Here is a 19,241-nt window from a genome sequence, read left to right as displayed (position 1 = left end):
GTCTGAGGAGGCCTTACAAATAGCTCTGAAAAGGAGAGAAGTGAAAAGCAAAGCAGAAAGGGAAAGATATAAACATCTGAATGCAGAGTTCCAAAGAATAGCAAGGAGAGATAAGAAAGCCTTCCTCAGCGATCAATGCAAAGAAATAGAGGAAAACAACAGAATGGGAAAGACTAGAGATCTCTTCAAGAAAATTAGAGATACCAAGGGAACATTTCATGCTAAGATGGGCTCGGTAAAGGACAGAAATGGTATGGACCTAACAGAAGCAGAAGATATTAAGAAGAGGTGGCAAGAATACACAGAAGAACTGTACAAAAAAGATCTTCACGACCAAGATAATCACGATGGTGTGATCACTGACCTAGAGCCAGACATCCTGGAATGTGAAGTCAAGTGGGCCTTAGAAAGCATCAGTACGAACAAAGCTAGTGGAGCTGATGGAATTCCAGTTGAGCTATTTCAAATCCTGAAAGATGATGCTGTGAAAGTGCTGCACTCAATATGCCAGCAAATTTGGAAAACTCAGCAGTGGCCACAGGACTGGAAAAGGTCAGTTTTCATTCCAATCCCAAAGAAAGGCAATGCCAAAGAATGCTCAAACTACCACACAATTGCACTCATCTCACATGCTAGTAAAGTAATGCTCAAAATTCTCCAAGCCAGGCTTCAGCAATATGTGAACCGTGAACTTCCACATGTTCAAGCTGGTTTTAGAAAAGGCAGAGGAACCAGAGATCAAATTGCCAACATCCGCTGAATCATGGAAAAAGCAAGAGAGTTCCAGTAAAACATCTATTTCTGCTTTTTTGACTATGCCAAAGCCTTTGACTGTGTGGATCACAATAAACTGGAAAATTCTGAAAGAGCTGGGAATACCAGACCACCTGACCTGCCTCTTGAGAAATCTGTATGCAGGTCAGGAAGCAACAGTTAGAACTGGACATGGAACAACAGACTGGTTCCAAATAGGAAAAGGAGTACGTCAAGGCTGTATATTGTCACCCTGCTTATTTAACTTATATGCAATGTACATCATGAGAAATGCTGGGCTGGAAGAAGCACAGGCTGGAATCAAAATTGCCGGGAGCAATATCAATAACTTCAGATATGCAGATGATACCACCCTTATGGCAGAAAGTGAAGAGGAACTAAAAAACCTCTTGATGAAAGTGAAAGAGGAGAGTGAAAAAGTTGGCTTAAAGCTCGACATTCAGAAAACGAAGATCATGGCATTTGGTCCCATCACTTCATGGGAAATAGATGGGGAAACAGTGGAAACAGTGTCAGACTTCATTTTTGGGGGCTCCAAAATCACTGCAGATGGTGATTGTAGCCATGAAATTAAAAGATGCGTACTCCTTAGAAGGAAAGTTATGACCAACCTAGATAGCATATTCAAAAGCAGAGACGTTACTTTGCCAACAAAGGTCCGTCTAGTCAAGGCTATGGTTTTTCCAGTAGTCATGTATGGATGTGAGAGTTGGACTGTGAAGAAAGCTGAGCACCGAAGAATTGATGCTTTTAACTGTGGTGTTGGAGAAGATCCTTGAGAGTCCCTTGGACTGCAAGGAGATCCAACCAGTCCATCCTAAAGGAGATCAGCCCTGGGTGTTCTTTGGAAGGACTGATGCTAAAGCTGAAACTCCAGTACTTTGGCCACCTCATGCGAAGAGTTGACTCATTGGAAAAGACTCTGATGCTGGGAGGGATTGGGGGCAGGAGGAGAAAGTGATGACAGAGGATGAGATGGCTGGATCGAATCACTGACTCAATGGACATGAGTTTGAGTGTACTCCAGGAGTTGGTGATGGACAGGGAGGCCTGGCGCGCTGCAACTCATGGGATCACAAAGAGTCAGACATGACTGAGCGACTGAAGTGAAGTGAAGTGAAGTGATACTGATTGGTCTGCTAGTATTGAACCATCTGTGTGTTCACAGAGTAAAAGTCACATAGGCTTTATTATTATTATTATTTTTTAAATTCTGCTGGGTGTATTTGTTAATATTTACTTATGACTTTTGCATTCATATTTATAAATTAGATTTATCTCTCTTGTGCATTCTGTCTTGGTGTATTGATATTATATTTTTATTATGAAAAACATTTACAAGTGTTCTTTTTTTCCCCGAAGCTGTGGAATAGTTTAAATAACACTGGCAGTATCAACTTGAATGGGTGGTAGTAGCTCACTGATAAATTTCTCACCTCTTTTTTGTGGAAACTGGTCTATTTTTATTTTCTACCTGTTCTTGGAGTTGATTTTAGAGAATTGTATTCTCCTAGAAATGTATTCATTTCATTCACATTTTTAAAGTTATCTGCATAGAATTAACAAAGCAGTTTCATGATTTTTAAATTTTCTGTAATGCCAGGTTGGAGAAGGCAATGGCACCCCACTCCAGTACTCTTGCCTGGAAAATCCCATGGACAGAGGAGCCTGGTAGGCTGCAGTCCATGGGGTTGCTAAGAGTTGGATATGACTGAGCGATTTCATTTTGACTTTTCACTTTCATGCATTGGAGAAGGAAATGGCAACCCACTCCAGAGTTCTTGCCTGGAGAATCCCAGGGACGGCGGAGCCTGGTGGGCTGCCGTCTGTGGGGTCGCACAGAGTCGGACACGACTGAAGTGACTTAGCAGTAGCAATGCCAGATTTATTTCTCCCTTGTGATTTCTTACTTTGTGAAGTTTCACTTTCTCATTGAATTAGTTTTATTGTTGTTGCTGCTTTTCTGCTGTAACAAATTACCACAAGCATAGTAGCTCATCATCTTAAATTTCAGAAGGTCAGAAGTCCAACTTGGTCATCACCAGCCTAAAAATCAGGATGTCCACAGGGCTGTGTCCCTTTCTGGAGGCTCTAGAAGAGAAGCCGATTATTTGCCTTTTCCATTTTCTAGTGACCACCTGTGTTCCTTGGCTTCTGGTCTCCTCTTTCCATCTTCAAAAACCAGTAATGGCAGGACAAAGTCTCACATGTCTCTGATCCATCACTTACCTCTCTCTCTCTGTTCACAACCAGGAAAAGTCCTCTGATTTTAAGGACTCATAGATTAGGTTTAATCCACCTGGATCATCCAGAAGACTCCATCTCCAGGTCCTTCATCCTAATCATATCTGCAAAGTCTCTTTTGCCACGTAAGGTAACATAGTCACAGGTTCTAGGGGTTAGAGTGTGGGCATCTTTGGGAGGTCAGTATTCTGTCTGCCATATTCTTTTTTTTCTTAAAAAGATTGGTTAAATTTTAAGCTATTTTTTATTTTTTTCTTTTATTCATTTCATCTTGATTTATTCTTATTTTTACTATTTTCCATTTCCTAACACATTGATTTGGGCTTCCCAGGTGACGTTAGTGGTAGAGAACCCACCTGGCCAATGCAGAAGGCATAAGAGATGCAGGTTCAATCCCTGGGTCGTGAAGATCCCCCGGAGGAGGGAAGACAACCCACTCCAGTATTCTTGCCTGGAGAATTCTATGGACAGAGGAGTCTGGTGGGCTACAGTCCATAGGGTCGCAAAGAGTTGGATATGACTGAGGCCACTTGGCACGCATGCAACACATTGATTTATTCTTCTTCTTTCTACTTCTCTATTCTTTATCTTGTTCTTTTTATAATTTTGGGGTCATATATTTAAATTGGTTTCTCTTCTATCTTATTTATCAGTACAAATAAAGATATGGAATTTCCTCTTCACATTGCTTAGTTCTAGGTTCTGATATGTTGTTTTCATTATCGTTTCTAGACAGAGTGCACTTTCAGTTGTTGTTCTCCCTTAAGCCCAAGAAATGTTAAAGATAGAATTTTAACATTCTTTTTTTCTGAAAGTGGAAGGATTTTTAGTTTCTCATTTTCTTATTGTTGCTGTAGTCTTTCTCTCTTTTTTTCTTTTTATTGTATATTGTTCTGAGTATGCTTTCTTACAGCCTAACACTTCATGGAATTTTGTGAATGTTTCATGGGCCCTTGGGGGAGGGAGAAAGTATTTTTTTTTTCAGCGTGCAGAGTTGAAATTTTGTCTATCAGGTTTCCTTACTAATACTTATATATATAAAGGATCTTATCCATCATTGTTTAGCCTCTTGACCTGTCATGGACTGAGAGAGGAAAATTAAAATTTCCTACTAACATGTTTGTGTTTATTTCTTCTTATATCTTTTATAATTTATGGCTGTTTTACATTACATTGTATATAGATTTTCATAACTATTATACCTTCATTGTGAATCTTATCTCATTCAGTATACTTTTGATGTACAAAAGCTTTTAAGGTTTTTTGTGGTCAACTTTTATCAGTATCCTCTATAGTTTCTGTGTTTTGTGTCATGCTTTAATAGACTGTCTTTACTTTCAGCTTTTAAAATTATTTAGTCATGTACTTCTGTGATTTTGCTTTTTACATAAAAATTTTAAAATCATCTGGAATTTATTTTGATGTAAAGAGTAAGTAGGTGCCTCTCTTCGCTCCCCGCTCCCCAACCTTGGTCTTTTCAGATGGCTTATCAGATGTATAAACATCTTTATTGAATAATCAGTTTATGGGAAACATCTGTTGTTTTTGCCTCCTGCCCAGAATTCTTTGCCTCTTTTTTTAATAGCGGCCCCTTGAGCTTCCTTGGGGAACCTCCTCTTAGTCCATATGGCTTGTTTGGAACTGACACTAGCTCCTGCTCCAGGGTTGGGTATGTAAATCAACCTTAGTATCATCTCCCTGCCCACGGATATTGGTTCAGGGCTGGGGGATGACCCAAGCTAAGATGATCAGAGTCAAGATGACTCAGCGTTAAGACTTTCATTGGTATTATTTTAGAAGAGATAGTTTTTTTCTGTTGGACTTGAAGCTGTACAAGTGTAAACCTGGGTTTTCAGGGACTTCCACCATGTGTAGCCCAAGGATGAAACTAATACAATGAAGAAGCAGAGTCTTTGTGATGGAAAGAGACTATAGATACTGATGAAAATATCCTAGCCTATGGATCCAACTGTGTCTTACCCCTGGACTTTTCAGTGACCTGAGCCAATTTATACATACACAGTGACAGTTTCCATTTGTCAGCAAAAGACCCGTAACTGAAAAAATCCACTGACTTGAAATATTTTTATCATATATAAAATTATGATATGAATGTATCTCTCTAATCTTTTTCATTGACCTATTTATCTGTTCCAAGTTTCGTAAATTAGAGGAAATTTATTTTCAGGTAACTTTCGCTTAGTTGGCTCAATGTTTTAAACATTTCGAATTTGAATGTGCTGTGAGTGTTGGCTGGTAATAATTTTTAACTGCCCTCTTCTTTAGAGAATTGCTCTTGGTCAAACAGGAGAGCCCTCCTACCAGGGAGGCTATGCCCCCTGGGCCCCCCAGACTCTGCTAGTGACTGACTGTCGTATAATTGAAAAAGGGCAATTTTCTTTTCTTAAAGTAAGGCTATGTTCTAGAGCAGCAGTCTCCAACCTTTTTTACAGTAGGGATGGTTTCGTGGGAGATAATTTTTCTATGGACCAGGACGGGGGTTGGGGGGTGGATGATTTGGGGATGATGCAAGCACATCGTTGGTGGCTCAGTGGTAAAGAATCTGCCTGCAATGCAGGAGACACAGGTTTGATCCTGGGTCGGGAATATCCCCTGGAGGAGGAACGGCAACCCATTCCAGATTCTTGCTGGGAAAATTCCATGGAGAGAGGAGCCTGGTGATTCCATAGGGTTGCAAAGAGTCAGACGCAACTGAGCGTGCAGTCAAGCATGTTGCGTTTATGGTGCTCTTTATTTCCATTATTATTACATCAGTTCCCCCTCAGATCATCAAGCATTAGATCCCAGAGGCTGGGGACCGCTGTTCCGGAGCATTCTTGCCTAGCCTGCCCCCTTGCCCTTTTCAACTGCTTTTACTTCTCTCCTGAGAATACTTCCCAATAAATCCCTTGCACCGAATCCCAGTCTCAGGCTCTGCTTCTGGAGGACCTGACCTAAGAGAGAGGGAATTCTTTTCAGATGTCCTCAACTCTCATTCCTAGGATCAATCACTATCTGGAAAGAGTTGCCTCTCTAACAACTGAAGCAATGCAGATTAAGGATATTAATTTTTAAAATGTATCTGCAAAGTTTTCTGGATATACTCACCTTTCAAGACACATCAGAAAATCAACATTAGGCAAAAACCAATGTGTATATTTATTTATTCAGCCAGGTTATCAGAGGATAATAACATCATTGGGTGAAATTTAGTTGAGGAACAGGCTGCTTATTAATTATGAGTAGGGAACCAAGTACTTTTATAGTTCTTTTTGTTTTGGCATCTGTGCATTAACCAAGTGACAAAACTCAGCATCACTTATATCAGGGTAAATTGACGTCATGCGTCTGTTGAGGTGATGTAGTAGGAAACACAGTAACACGTAAGTAGCAGTCCTGCCAAAAATGTTTAATCTGGATGCAACCATGAGAAAACATCAAGTTCAGCTTGTGAGACAATCTACTAGACAACAGGCTCAGAAAATGTCCATTCACTTAAGAGCTTGCACTTCATACACTTTTCACTGAAAAGTATGTAAGTAGGGAGAAGGATAGATGAATTTAAATGAAGTATTTACTTGTGTTCATTATATTATTTTTACAACTTTTCATAGACTTGAAATAAGACAAATTTGCAAAGGAAATATTTCATATAAGCCCACAAAATATATTCTTATAAAAAATCTCACGTGTTTGCAAATTTGGTGTGCATCATTCAATTAAATAGTTAAAACCTATTTTGTCAAATCATATTGTGAAATGTGCATTATGATTATAGTCAATACTCATCTTATTTCAGCTTATAATAAGATTTTCCAGCTGCTATTAACTAAAAATAAAATTATATGCTAGCTGCCAGGCCAATTAGTTTTAGCAATATATATACCTTTCTTTTTAATTAAATACATGGGAAATTTAATCATAATGTCTAATGAAGTAAATGGAGCTATTTTGGCTTTTTAATGCATTATTTTATTGCATTATCCCCAAAAACTGTCCACTAGAGTTCAACATTCACATGAACACACATTTACTGAAAGAGCACATTGCTGTCAGTAACACTCATCCCATTAATAATAACTGATAACTTTAGCCACATATTACACTAGATAATTAGAAGGTAATGAATACTACCATTATCATCCTGCTTTGATAACTCTGATATGATTAATTATATTAGCTCTGCATCAATTTGATCTTGACCTGCTTTTAGTAATCTTTCTTACATTATGTGCTACAAAACATATTCCAAGCTTTTTATATTGTTTCTTAAAATTTTTACTGACACATTGATTTGAAAAATGACATCATACTGTTGCTATTAGAAAGTAGTACGTAGTCATGTTGGCTGATAGGTTTGATCATGAGTTCCAGCTCTGCCAAAAGATGTTCTAGTAAACGTTTTTCAGAATGTCTAGTATTGAATGTGGAAAGGCAATGGCACCCCACTCCAGTACTCTTGCCTGGAGAATCCCATGGATGGAGGAGCCTGGTAGGCTGCAGTCCATGGGGTCGCTAAGAGTCGGACATGACTGAGCGACTTCACTTTCCTTTTTTACTTTCATGCACTGGAGAAGGAAATGGCAACCCACTCCAGTGTTCTTGCCTGGAGAATCCCAGGGACAGAGGAGCCTGTTGGGTACCGTCTATGGGGTCACACACAGATACATTGAAGTTCATTTTTCAATATTGGAACCCTGTCAGAAACTGTCAGATTAAATACAAGTCCAGGTGAAAGAATCACAGACATAAGGGGCAGCTTGCATCAGAAACACCTAGAGGGCTTGTTGGTAAAACACAGATTGCTGGTAAAACACAGATCCTGCCTCCAGAGTTTCTGATTCAGCAGGCCTGGGGTGGGGCCTGAAACTGCATTTCTAATAAACTAGCCAGATGATGCTAATGTAGCTCATCTGAAATCCACATTTTTTAGAACCACTGATGCAGAAGCATTTGGTAAAACCTTTTTGGTATACGTATAAAAAAATGAAAAAATGATTAGATTCTAATAACTGGTAACTTTTACTTTTGTCAAGTTAAATTGCTTTCAATCCCTTATTTTCAACAATTGAAGGAGAGCCTAATAGAGCTGTTAGTTGTTAGATAATTTCTGATGAAAGATCAGTGTGTGAATTTTGGCATAGAATTTGGAAAGACTTCCAAGAATGGAATGGCATTTCTATTAAAACAACAACCACAACACATACACACAACCCCTTCCATTCCTCAGTACTTGTTTAAGTGACCAAGGTGTATTAATTAGGGTAAGTTAAACTGCTATTACAAATAGACTCAAACATGGTTCAAACATCATCACTGCTATTTCTTAGTTGGCAGGAGTTCTGCAGGTGGTGAATCAGAGACCCTGGCTTCTCCCACCTTGTGCCTCCATCACCCTACAGTATCTTGTCATCATCTACATCCAACTGGAATAGTGCGTGGAGGAAGGACACACGCTTTCTTCATAGCCCTAGTCCAGAAATTGTTGTTTAGCCGCTAAGTCATGTCTGACTCTTTGAGACCCCCATGGATTGTAGCCCACCAGGCTCCTCTATCCATGGGATTTCCCAGACAAGAATACTGAAGTGGGTTGCCATTTCCTCCTCCAAGGGATCTTCCCGACCTAGGAATCAAACCTGCATCTCCTGCATTGCAGATGGATTCTTTATTGCTAAGCCACCAGGGAAGCCCAGTCCAGAAACAGCACACATTATTTCCCCTGAGAGAGAACTAAGTAACATGACTACCGTGTCTATCTGAGTCCACTCAAGAGAGAAGCCACAAAGTAATCTGAATAGGAAGAGTTTATTAACTGTGATAGGAGATTGAAATAACGAGATTGGTCATTCAGAGGTAAAGAAATAGCAGATAAAGAGCAGGTACTATTCATAGAGCTGAGATGGAGTGCCCAAGGAAGGGACCCTCCTTCTTCTCCACCCTCGGGGCTGAGTCACACTCGTTGGAGAGGTGTATTTGAAATCACACCCAGGTTCAGTGATTTGTGAGAAGGACTCAAAGAACTCAGAAAGGCTACTGTACTCTGGGTTATGGTTTATGAGAGTAAAAGGATATAGATTAAAATCAGCAAGGAAAAAGGCACTAGGCAGAGTCCAGGGGAGACCCTGTGGCAAGCTTCCGCTTGTCCTGTTCCAGGGGAGTCATATGAACAGCATTTAATTCTCCCAGCAATGATGTGTGAATATATTTATGAAGTACTGCCAATGACAGAAGCTCACCCGAGCCTTGCTGTCTAAGGCTTACTGCCCACATGGGTGACCTTGGTCGCTCAGTCTCCAGAGGTCAGTTGATACTGTGTGGTCCAAGGCCCCCCCCTACTGCCCCACTATAAGTCACATTGTTAGCACAGACCACCAGTAAGGCCCAAGGTCCTAGGTAAACAGAGTCACCCTTCTCAAGCAGAATATTCTAAGGGCTTAGAGATTATCTTCCAGAAGCCAAGCAAAGGTGAAACTTTTTTTTGGAATGTGCAGGGTTCAGACAATGTAAAACTGCAATAGAGGTCATGGCTACGGCTCACCAAAAGGCAGAGAAATGCCTGACTGGTGGAACTCGTTGGAAATCTACCTTTGCACTATGCTAACTGCCTGGGAGGGAATGATGCCAAAGGAGCTGCTGGTTCCTGGGTACTGCTGACTACTGTGTATTGCAGGAACCCTCACAGGCACTGGAGAAGCTCTGAGCATAGCAGGAGTCAGAGGCACTCTGCTACAAAATCACCCAAGGTAAGTGGTACCATAGAAAGCTGCTGGAAGCTGGCTACTGTGCCCTGCAGCAGCTGGACGCTGGGGAACCTTGATCACGTCAGGAGGCTGCATACAGGAACTAGGAATTAAATCCTCTTCCCCTTTAATGTCACACCAGTGCCCTCTGTCGACAGAGATTCAGTGCCAGCTAACAAAGGAAAGATGTTTAAAGGGCCCAGATCTGTTTCACAGAGCAAACAAAAAGGATAAATTTGAGCTGAGAGGTAATACATTGATAACTGCCCTAGCCCACTACAAGGGATGCTGGGAAATGTAGTCCAGCTACTTGTCTGCCTGCAATCTTATTACCAAGGAAGAAGAAAACTTGTTTTGGTGGACAGCTAGCACTTTCTGTTATATGATATTTCTTAGCACTTACTTTAAATTGAAAATTAGAAACAGAACTGATGCTAAACCATGTCTCATTCTTGAAGTGAAGAAATGGAAAAAACAATAACACTTCTATCCCAATAAGATCACTGAGAGTTTTTCTTTTCTGACAAATTTTTACTTTTTATGTTTCATAATTACATATCAGATTTGGCTATATATTTATGCTGTTTTGATAAATTATGAACTAATAATTGTAGTAATCACTCTATACAGCATAATTTTTTAACTTGTAAAGCCTTACCACCAAAGGGAATTATTTAAAATAATGTGTCGTATACAAGGTATGATATGTGTACTCAGTTGCTCAGTTTTGTCCAACTTTTTGTGACCCCCTGGACTGTAGGCTACCAGGCTCCTCTGTCCACAGGCTTTCCCAGGCAAGAATATTGGAATGGGTTGCCATTTCCTTCTCCAGTGGATCAGATCTTCCTGACCAAGGGATTGAACCTGTGTTCAGTTCAGTTCAGTTGCTCAGTCATGTCTGACTCTTTGTGACCTCACGACTGCAGCATGCCAGGCCTCCCTGTCCATCAGCAACTTCTAGAGTTTACTCAAACTCATGTCCATTGAGTCTGTGATGCCATCCAACCATCTCATCCTCTGTCATCCCCTTCTCCTCCTGCCTTTAATCTTTCCCAGCATCAGGGTCTTTTCAAATGAGTCAGCTCTTCACATTAGGTGACCAAAGTATTGGAGTTTTAGCTTCAACATCAGTCCTTCCAATGAACACCAGGACTGATCTCCTTTAGGATGGACTGGTTGGATCTCCTTGCAGTCCAAGGGACTCTGAAGAGTCTTCTCCAACACCGAAGTTCAAAAACATCAATTCTTCAGTGCTCAGCTTTCTTTATAGTCCAACTTTCACATTCATACATGACTACTGGAAAAACCATAGCCTTAACTAGATGGACCTTTGTTGGCAAAGTAATGTCACTGCTTTTTAATATGCTGTCTAGATTGGTCATAACTTTTCTTCCAAGGAGTAAGCGTCTTTTTATTTCATGGCTACAGTCACCATCTGCAGTGATTTTGGAGCCCCCCAAATAAAGTCTGACACTGTTCCCTGTGTTTCCCCATCATTTTGCTATGAAGTGATGGGACTGGATGCCATGATCTTTGTTTTCTCAATGTTGAGCTTTAAGTCAACTTTTTCACTCTCCACTTTCACTTTCATCAAGAGGCTCTTTAGTTCTTCTTCACTTTCTGCCATAAGGGTGGTGTCATCTGAATATCTGAAGTTATTGATATTTTTCCTGGCAATCTTGATTTCAATCGGTGCTTCATCCAGCCCAGCATTTCTTGTGATGTACTATGCATATAAGTTAAATAAGCACAGTGACGATATACAGCCTTGACATACTCCTTTTCCTATTTGGAACCAGTCTGTTGTTCCATGTCCAGTTCTAACTGTTGCTTCCTGACCTGCATACAGGTTTCTCAAGAGGTAGGTCAGGTGGTCTGATATTCCCATCTCTTTCAGAATTTTCCAGTTTATTGTGATTCATACAGTCAAAGGCATAGTCAATAAAGCAGAAAAAGATGTTTTTCTGGAATTCTCTTGCTTTTTCCATGATCCAGCAGATTTTGGCAATTTGATCTCTGGTTCCTCTGCCTTTTCTCAAACCAGCTTGAACATCAGAAAGTTCATGGTTCATGTATTGCTGAAGCCTGGCTTGGAGAATTTTGAGCATTACTTTACTAGCGTGTGAGATGAGTGCAATTGTGAGGAAGGTTGAGCATTCTTTGGCATTGCCTTTCTTTGGGATTGGAATGAAAACTGACCTTTTCCAGTCCTATGGCCACTGCTGAATTTTCCAGATTTGCTGGCATATTGAGTGCAGCACTTTCACAGCATCATCTTTTAGGATTTGAAATAGCTTAGCTAGAATTCCATCACCTCCACTAGCTTTGTATGTAGTGATGCTTCCTAAGGCCCACTTGACTTCACATTCCAGGATGTCTGGCTCTAGGTGAGTGATCACACCATCGTGATTATCTGGGTTGTGAAGATCTTTTTTGTACAGTTCTTCTGTGTATTCTTGCCACCTCTTCTTAATATCTTCTGCTTCTGTTAGGTCCATACCATTTCTATCATTTATTGTGCTCATCTTTGCATAAAATGTTCCCTTGGTATCTCTAATGTTCTTGAAGAAATCTCTAGTCTTTTCCATTCTATTGTTTTCCTCTATTTCTTTGCACTGATCACTGAGGAAGACTTTCTTATCTCTCCTTGCTATTCTTTGGAACTCTGCATTCAGATGGGTATATCTTTCCTTTTCTCCTTTGCTTTTGGCTTCTCTTCTATTCACAGCTATTTGTAAGGCCTCCTCAGACAGCCATTTAGCTTTTTTGCATTTCTTTTTCTTGGAGATGGTCTTGCTCCCTGTCTCCTGTACAACGTCATGAACCTCTGTCCATAGTTCATCAGGCACCCTGTCTATCAGATCTAGTCCCTTCAATCTATTTCTCACTTCCACTGTATAATCGTTAGGGATTTGTTAGGTCATACCTGAATGGCCTATTGGTTTCCCCTACTTTCTTCAATTTCAGTCTGGATTTGGCAATAAGGAGTTCATGATCTGAGCCACAGTCAGCTCCTGGTCTTGTTTTTGCTGACTGTATAGAGCTTCTCCATTTTTGGCTGCAAAGAATATAATCGATCTGTTTTTGGTGTTGATCACCTGGTGATGTCCATGTGTAGAGTCTTCTCTTCTGTTGTTGGAAGAGGGTGTTTGCTATGACCAGTGCGTTCTCTTGGCAAAATTCTCTTAGCCTTTGTCCTGCTTCATTCCGTATTCCAAGGCCAAATTTGCCTGTTACTCCAGGTGTTTCTTGGCTTCCTACATTTGTATTCCAATCCCCTATAATGAAAAGGATATCTTTTTTGGGTGTTAATTCTGGAAAATCTTGTAGCTCTTCATAGAACCGTTCAACTTCAGCTTCTTCAGCATTACTGGTCAGGGCATAAACTTGGATTACTGTGATATTGAATGGTTTGCCTTGGAAACAAACAGAGATCATTCTGTCGTTTTTGAGATTGTGTCCAAGTACTGCATTTCGGAGTCTTTTCTTGACTATGATGGCTACTCCATTTCTTCTAAGGGATTCCTGCCCACAGTAGTAGATATAATGGTCATGGGGCGTTAAATTCACCCATTCCAGTCCATTTTAGTTTACTGATTCTTAAAATGTCGACGTTCACTCTTGCCATCTCCTGTTTGATCACTTCCAATTTGCCTTGATTCATGGACCTAACATTCCAGGTTCCTATGCAATATGGCTCTTTACAGCATCTGACCTTGCTTCCATCACCAGTCACATCCACAGCTGGGTGTTGTTTTTGCTTTGTCTTCATCTTTTCATTCTTTCTGGAGTTATTTCTCCACTGATCTCCAGTAGCGTATTGGGCACCTACAGACCTGGGGAGTTTATCTTTCAGTGTCCTATCTTTTTGCCTTTTCATACTGTTCATGGGGTTCTCAAGGCAGGAATACTGAAGTGGTTTGCCATTCCCTTTTCCAGTGGACCACATTTTGTCAGAACTCTCCGCCATGACCTGTCCGTCTTGGGTGGACCCACACAGCCTGGCTCATAGTTTCATTGAGTTAGACAAGGCTGTGTTTAAATACAAATAATTACACTTGAAAATGTCAGAACTTACAATATACTGGAAATTATGTATTTTCAACTTTTAATAATATGATGGAAATTTTCAATGTTAACTTAAAATAATGCTAAAGGCTACCTTGTTTTTCAAAATTCTTTTATAGGATGTATAAACAAAAAATATAAAAACTAGTCATCTAATTCACTCGGCTTTGTACCTGATATGTAATAGGTACTCAATAAGTAACATTTGAATAAATAATGAATAGATAAGAATGGCAAATAGACATGTAAATGTAAATAATGTCCAGTGTGGACAAATGTTGTGAGAACCAAGTAGTCTCCTACTGACACAGATACAAATTAATCATTTTTTTTTTGTGAGCCTTTTGCAGTAAATATGAAAATCCTTAAACTGTCTGTACCCTTTGCCAAAACAATCCATCTAAGAAATTATCCTGAAAGTCATAAATGAATAAAGATACACTTACAGTGCTTACTTGTTCAACAGATGTTTTAAAATCACCTATTTGGAGAGAAAGCAGCAAAACTGTATGGTCCCGCCTTCATGAAATTTACAGCCTATTGGGGAAAACAATTAACTAATTTTTCAAATAAGTGAATAATTAAGAATTGTGAGATGTGCTGTGAAAAAAAGATAATGAGTGCTGGAAAATATATAATGGGAGAAAAGAACACATCTAGGAAGGCAAGGAAATTAAACTTATTCACTTGTTTGCAGGATTAGCCGATTGCCTCTGGGGAGACCTCAGAATTGAGATTAGAGTATGTGTGGAGATTGAACTGGGCGGAGGTTAGGGATGGATGCAGAGGCAGTGTGGCTCCCCAGGTGTCTCGGTGGTAAAGAGTCTGCCTGCTAATGCAGGAAACGTGGGCTTGATCCCTAGGTCAGGAAAATACCCTTGAGGAGGAAATGTAGCTTGGCAGGCTACAGTCCAAGGGGTCGCAAAGGACTGAGCATGCAGAGATAGTGTTACATTTCAGGTCCAGGGAACAGTTTGTATCAAGGCTGGAGCAAGAAGGAGCAAGGTACAGAAGGCCGGGGCACTGGAGCATAGAGCATAAGGGAGTGAATTGGTAGTGGGTAGCTGAAGAGATAGGCAAGGACTTGTCTTGTAAGGCCAAGTTAAGGATTTTGGTTTTATCCCAAGAAATGACTACAGATATTTTTTGGGGGGGAAATTAGCATAAAATAAAATGCCCATCCATCCCTTGCTACCACTTATCCTTTGCTACCTTGCTACAACTAGGAATATCATGGTTCATTCTTTCTTTTTCATTGTTGAGTAGTATTTTGTGGTATGGATATGGATACCACTCCTGTTGGTGGACATTTGGGTTATTTTGGTAGCTATTGGGAATAAAGCTTACACAAATGTTCTTGCAGAGGTCTTTTTGTGAACACATGTTTCTCTCTGTCTTGCATAAATACTTTAGATTGAAATTGCTGGATCACAGAGTAGAGGCATGTTTACTTTGATAAGAAATTGCCAAACATGGAAGTGCTGCCACATCACGCCATGCCATGCGGCTTTCGAGGAGGCACTAAATCTTTCTGTACCTTGAATTCCCCTTCTGTAGAATTGGGTCAATACTACTCACGGCACAGGGGTGTGTTGTGAAGACACAGAACAACAATGTCAAACGTTTTTAATACTTAGGTAAGAGAGGTGGCATAGATGAAACCAGTGCTGCCTGAGTTACACAAAAATGGATATTTGGTTTTCTGTCCCAGATACCAGAAATGCATGTTCAAAAAACATTTTACCAACTCAAAATATTACTTGTTTCTAGAAAAAAAGGAATTATCAAACAGATATTCAGAGTGGCTGTACCATTTTACAGTCCTACCAGCATTGCATACTTGTCAACATTTCATGTGGTTAGTCTTTTTAAATTTTAGGTATTCCAGTGGGTGTCATTAAAGTCTCAAGAAAGGGAATGAGTTGGGCTAAAAAAAAATCACTCTGACTACAATATGGAGAAGAGTGGGAATGGGGTAAGAGTAGATGTGGTAAGACCTGCTAAGGGGTGCCAGCAAAAGTGCAGGTGAGAGATGATGGTGAATTGATTATGACAGTGACGATGGTGATGGATTTGAGAAATATTAATAGAAGATAAAATTAATAGGAGTTGGCTGCTAATTGGGAACACTAGGAAAAGCTCAAATTATTATTTTTTGTTAATTTGATTTTGAGGGATGGACATCACTTGGCTTGATTTTGGATGTATATTTGTGGTGCCTTAATCTCCAATGAAGGGGATTGCTTAAATATGTCATGAGACTTGTGAACTTAGGGATAGCATGTGGTCAGGAATTATAAGAGAATATTTCATGATATGGAAGGATGTTTAAAATATATGGTTAAAAATAAATTTCAAAACTGTGTATAATATATGGTATAGCCACATTTTCCATTTGAATAACATTACAGAGAAAAGCCTTCTGAAAAGATGTAAAGTGTTAGCTATGGTCTCCATGTTGAGTTTTCAGAGTAGTTTTAAATTTGGGCTATGGTTTTTTCTGTTTTTCTACAAGGAACATATGCTAATTGTGTAATATGAAAAAAAGTTATTTAAAAAAACACTTAACATTTCAGAAAAAGAAATTTAAGAGCACAAAACAAGAATAGAGTCCCATTGGGATGGGAAAGGTGTTGGTAACAGCATCTTCTTCTCTTTTATCCTCAAATGGCTCACCCTATACCTTCTGGGCAGAGTACTGGCCAGGATTCCTAAGCCTCTCAGATTTTGAGAGTTTGAGAATGGAAGGGCTTAGTGAGAGAGACTGGGCTGAACTCAAACCCAGGATTTTGGAATCCACGGAGCTTTTTTTGATCTCTGCCCCCAACTGAGACTAAATGCAAACCTCCTTTGGCTTTCTAGTAGCATCAGTCTGCTCTATTATCTCTCTTACTCCATAGAAATGGCCTGTGCAAGTAACCCATGAACTCCGTGTTGTCAACTCAGTCCCCATCCTCACCCTGCCTGACACATCAGAAGCACCTGCTGTAGCTGATCTCCTGCCTCCTGGAAATACCCTCCTGGTTATCCCTACTTCACCAGCCACTCTTTTGCAGTCTCTTCTGATGGTTCTTCATTTCCCCAACCTCTTAATCTTGGAGTGTCTCCGGGATTTCTTTTTTCTATCTAGACTTACTGCCTTAGTGATCTCATCCAGTCTCAGTTTTAAATACTCTCTCCACAATGATGGCACTTAGTTTCTCTTTCCAGTCTGGATCTCTCCCCTGGACTCCAGACTTGTATATCCAAGTCGACATTCCCATTTGGATTTCTAATAGGCGTCTCAAAGTTATTATGTCCCAAACAGAGTGCCTCTCCTCCCTCTTTCCCACCCTGCATTTGTCCTCCTCAGGCTTTCCTATCTCAGTGAACAGCGCCTCACACTTCCTTGTGCTCAGGCCCAGAGCTTTGGAGTCGTAACTGACTCCATTCTTCCTCTCACTCTACACATTCAAAACCTATTGGCTCTACCTTAAAAATAAATGCAGATTATGATCTCCATGTGCTGTGATCCAGAACATCCTCTTGCCCCATCTGGATTATTGCAACAGCCTACTCCTTGGTCTTGCTTCCTTCTTCACTCTCCTGCAATTGATTTCAACTCAGCAGCCAGTGATCCTTTAAAATATAAGTCAGATCATGTCACTTCTCTGCTCAAAGTCTCTAACAGCTAAACATTAACAGAGTAAATGCCAGAGTTCGTAAAAAACCTACAGACCCCAGATGATACCCACCACCCCAGTTACTTTTTCGACTTTCTTACCGTGCCCTGTCTCACTCCTTCTAACCCTGTTTCACAGGCCTTGTTATTCCATAAATAGTCCAAGCATGTTTAAAGTTTCGGGGTTTTGCTCTTCCCTCTGTCTACATGCTTTTCCTTCAGATAACCATCTGGCTCTTTATTGTCAAGTCTTTGCTCAACTGTGAGGTCTTCCATGATCTTCCTATTTAAAATTGCAACCCCCCCATCCCCACCACTCATCACATCCCTTTCTTTGCTTAATTTCTCTCCATAAGTTACTCAACATTATCTAAAAAATGCTATCATTTGTTTCCTTTTTTTGCTCCCTTCCCCAGATGTAAGAGCCTTGAGAGCACAGATTTTTATCTGTTTTTTTCCCCCTCCAGTAATCCTAGAGCAGTACCTGGCATAGAATAGGCACTATGTATCGGATGGTGGTGGTTTAGTCGCTAAGTTGTGTCTGACTCTTGTGACCCCATGGACGGTAGGCCGCCAGGCTCCTCTGTCCATGGGATTCTCCAGGCAAGAACACTGGAGTGGGGTGCCATTGCCTTCTCCAAAGCATTCTACTCTCAGGTGGACAAATGTTTCCCCACTAGCCTGTGAGCTACTTAGGGGGTGCGGGTTTTCACTGGGTAGTCCCTACCCACTGGGTGGTCCCTGCACAATAGACACTTGATATATGTCCATTAATGGAATAATGGAAGCAAAGAATCACCCACCCACCTTAGGTACGACGAAACCAGGACATACTGGTGTTAAATGTCACAGATCTTGATGCCTGCTCCTGAGCCCACCTGAGTTACTGCACCCGCCATTACTGCCCACCACACTGAATACTTGCTCTTCTTCCCTTCCTGTAGGAATTAATTGAAGGGTTGGCCTCCCTGGGGATGACCCTTAACCAGTAAGGGCAGGAGTTGGTGGGTAAATGTCCCAGCCTCCTCAGGCTCTGGTATGTGGTCTGAATAAGATGATGCCAGTGGTGCTGCAATAGGAGCTAGTGAGTAGAGCACTTAAACATTTATAAGGTCAAGAATAGGGATTTATTTGAACATGTCATCCTAAACCTTTATTTTCCGTATCCAGAAGTTCCTGGCATCTAGTAGGTGTTCAGGGGATGCTTAGGGAATGAACAAACATATGCCTTTAATTGTGGGGCTGAGCAACCTTCAGGGTTTGTTCAAAGATGAGATATCTGTTAAATCTGCCAACACACACACACACCCATCCTCCCAACCCCCAACCTCCGCTTTGAGTTCCCAAGGAATTCCTTTCTCCTTTACCTCCTAAGGGATCTGGGAAGTAACAATTCATTAGGGGCTTCATCGATGTAGGAGGTTAGGCCAGGATGGCCCTCTGAGATCATCTAGTCAAATCCAATCAATCTCTGAGCTGGAACCAGAACCCCTATGTTCCACCTCCGAGTGTCTAGCTCTCTTTCCATAGTAGCCACTGAGAACGTTCCAAGAACATAATTTTGGAGGCCAATAGCCATGGATATTTTCAGATTTAATTTCAGCAAAGTGTAACCATTTAAGAAAGCCTGCCAGAAAGATAATGCAGATAAAAATGTACTGTGTAAACTGTGAAGTGCTATCCAGAGGTTAGTTATCTGAGGTCCACTGCCAAGGTCAACAAGACCTGGGTGTAGGGCCAGTTCTTAAATCAGA

Source organism: Bos taurus, chromosome 1 (genome assembly GCF_002263795.3).
Source record: "Bos taurus isolate L1 Dominette 01449 registration number 42190680 breed Hereford chromosome 1, ARS-UCD2.0, whole genome shotgun sequence".
In the NCBI taxonomy this organism is placed as follows: Eukaryota; Metazoa; Chordata; class Mammalia; order Artiodactyla; family Bovidae; genus Bos; species Bos taurus.
Note: the sequence above shows the minus strand (reverse complement) of the source record.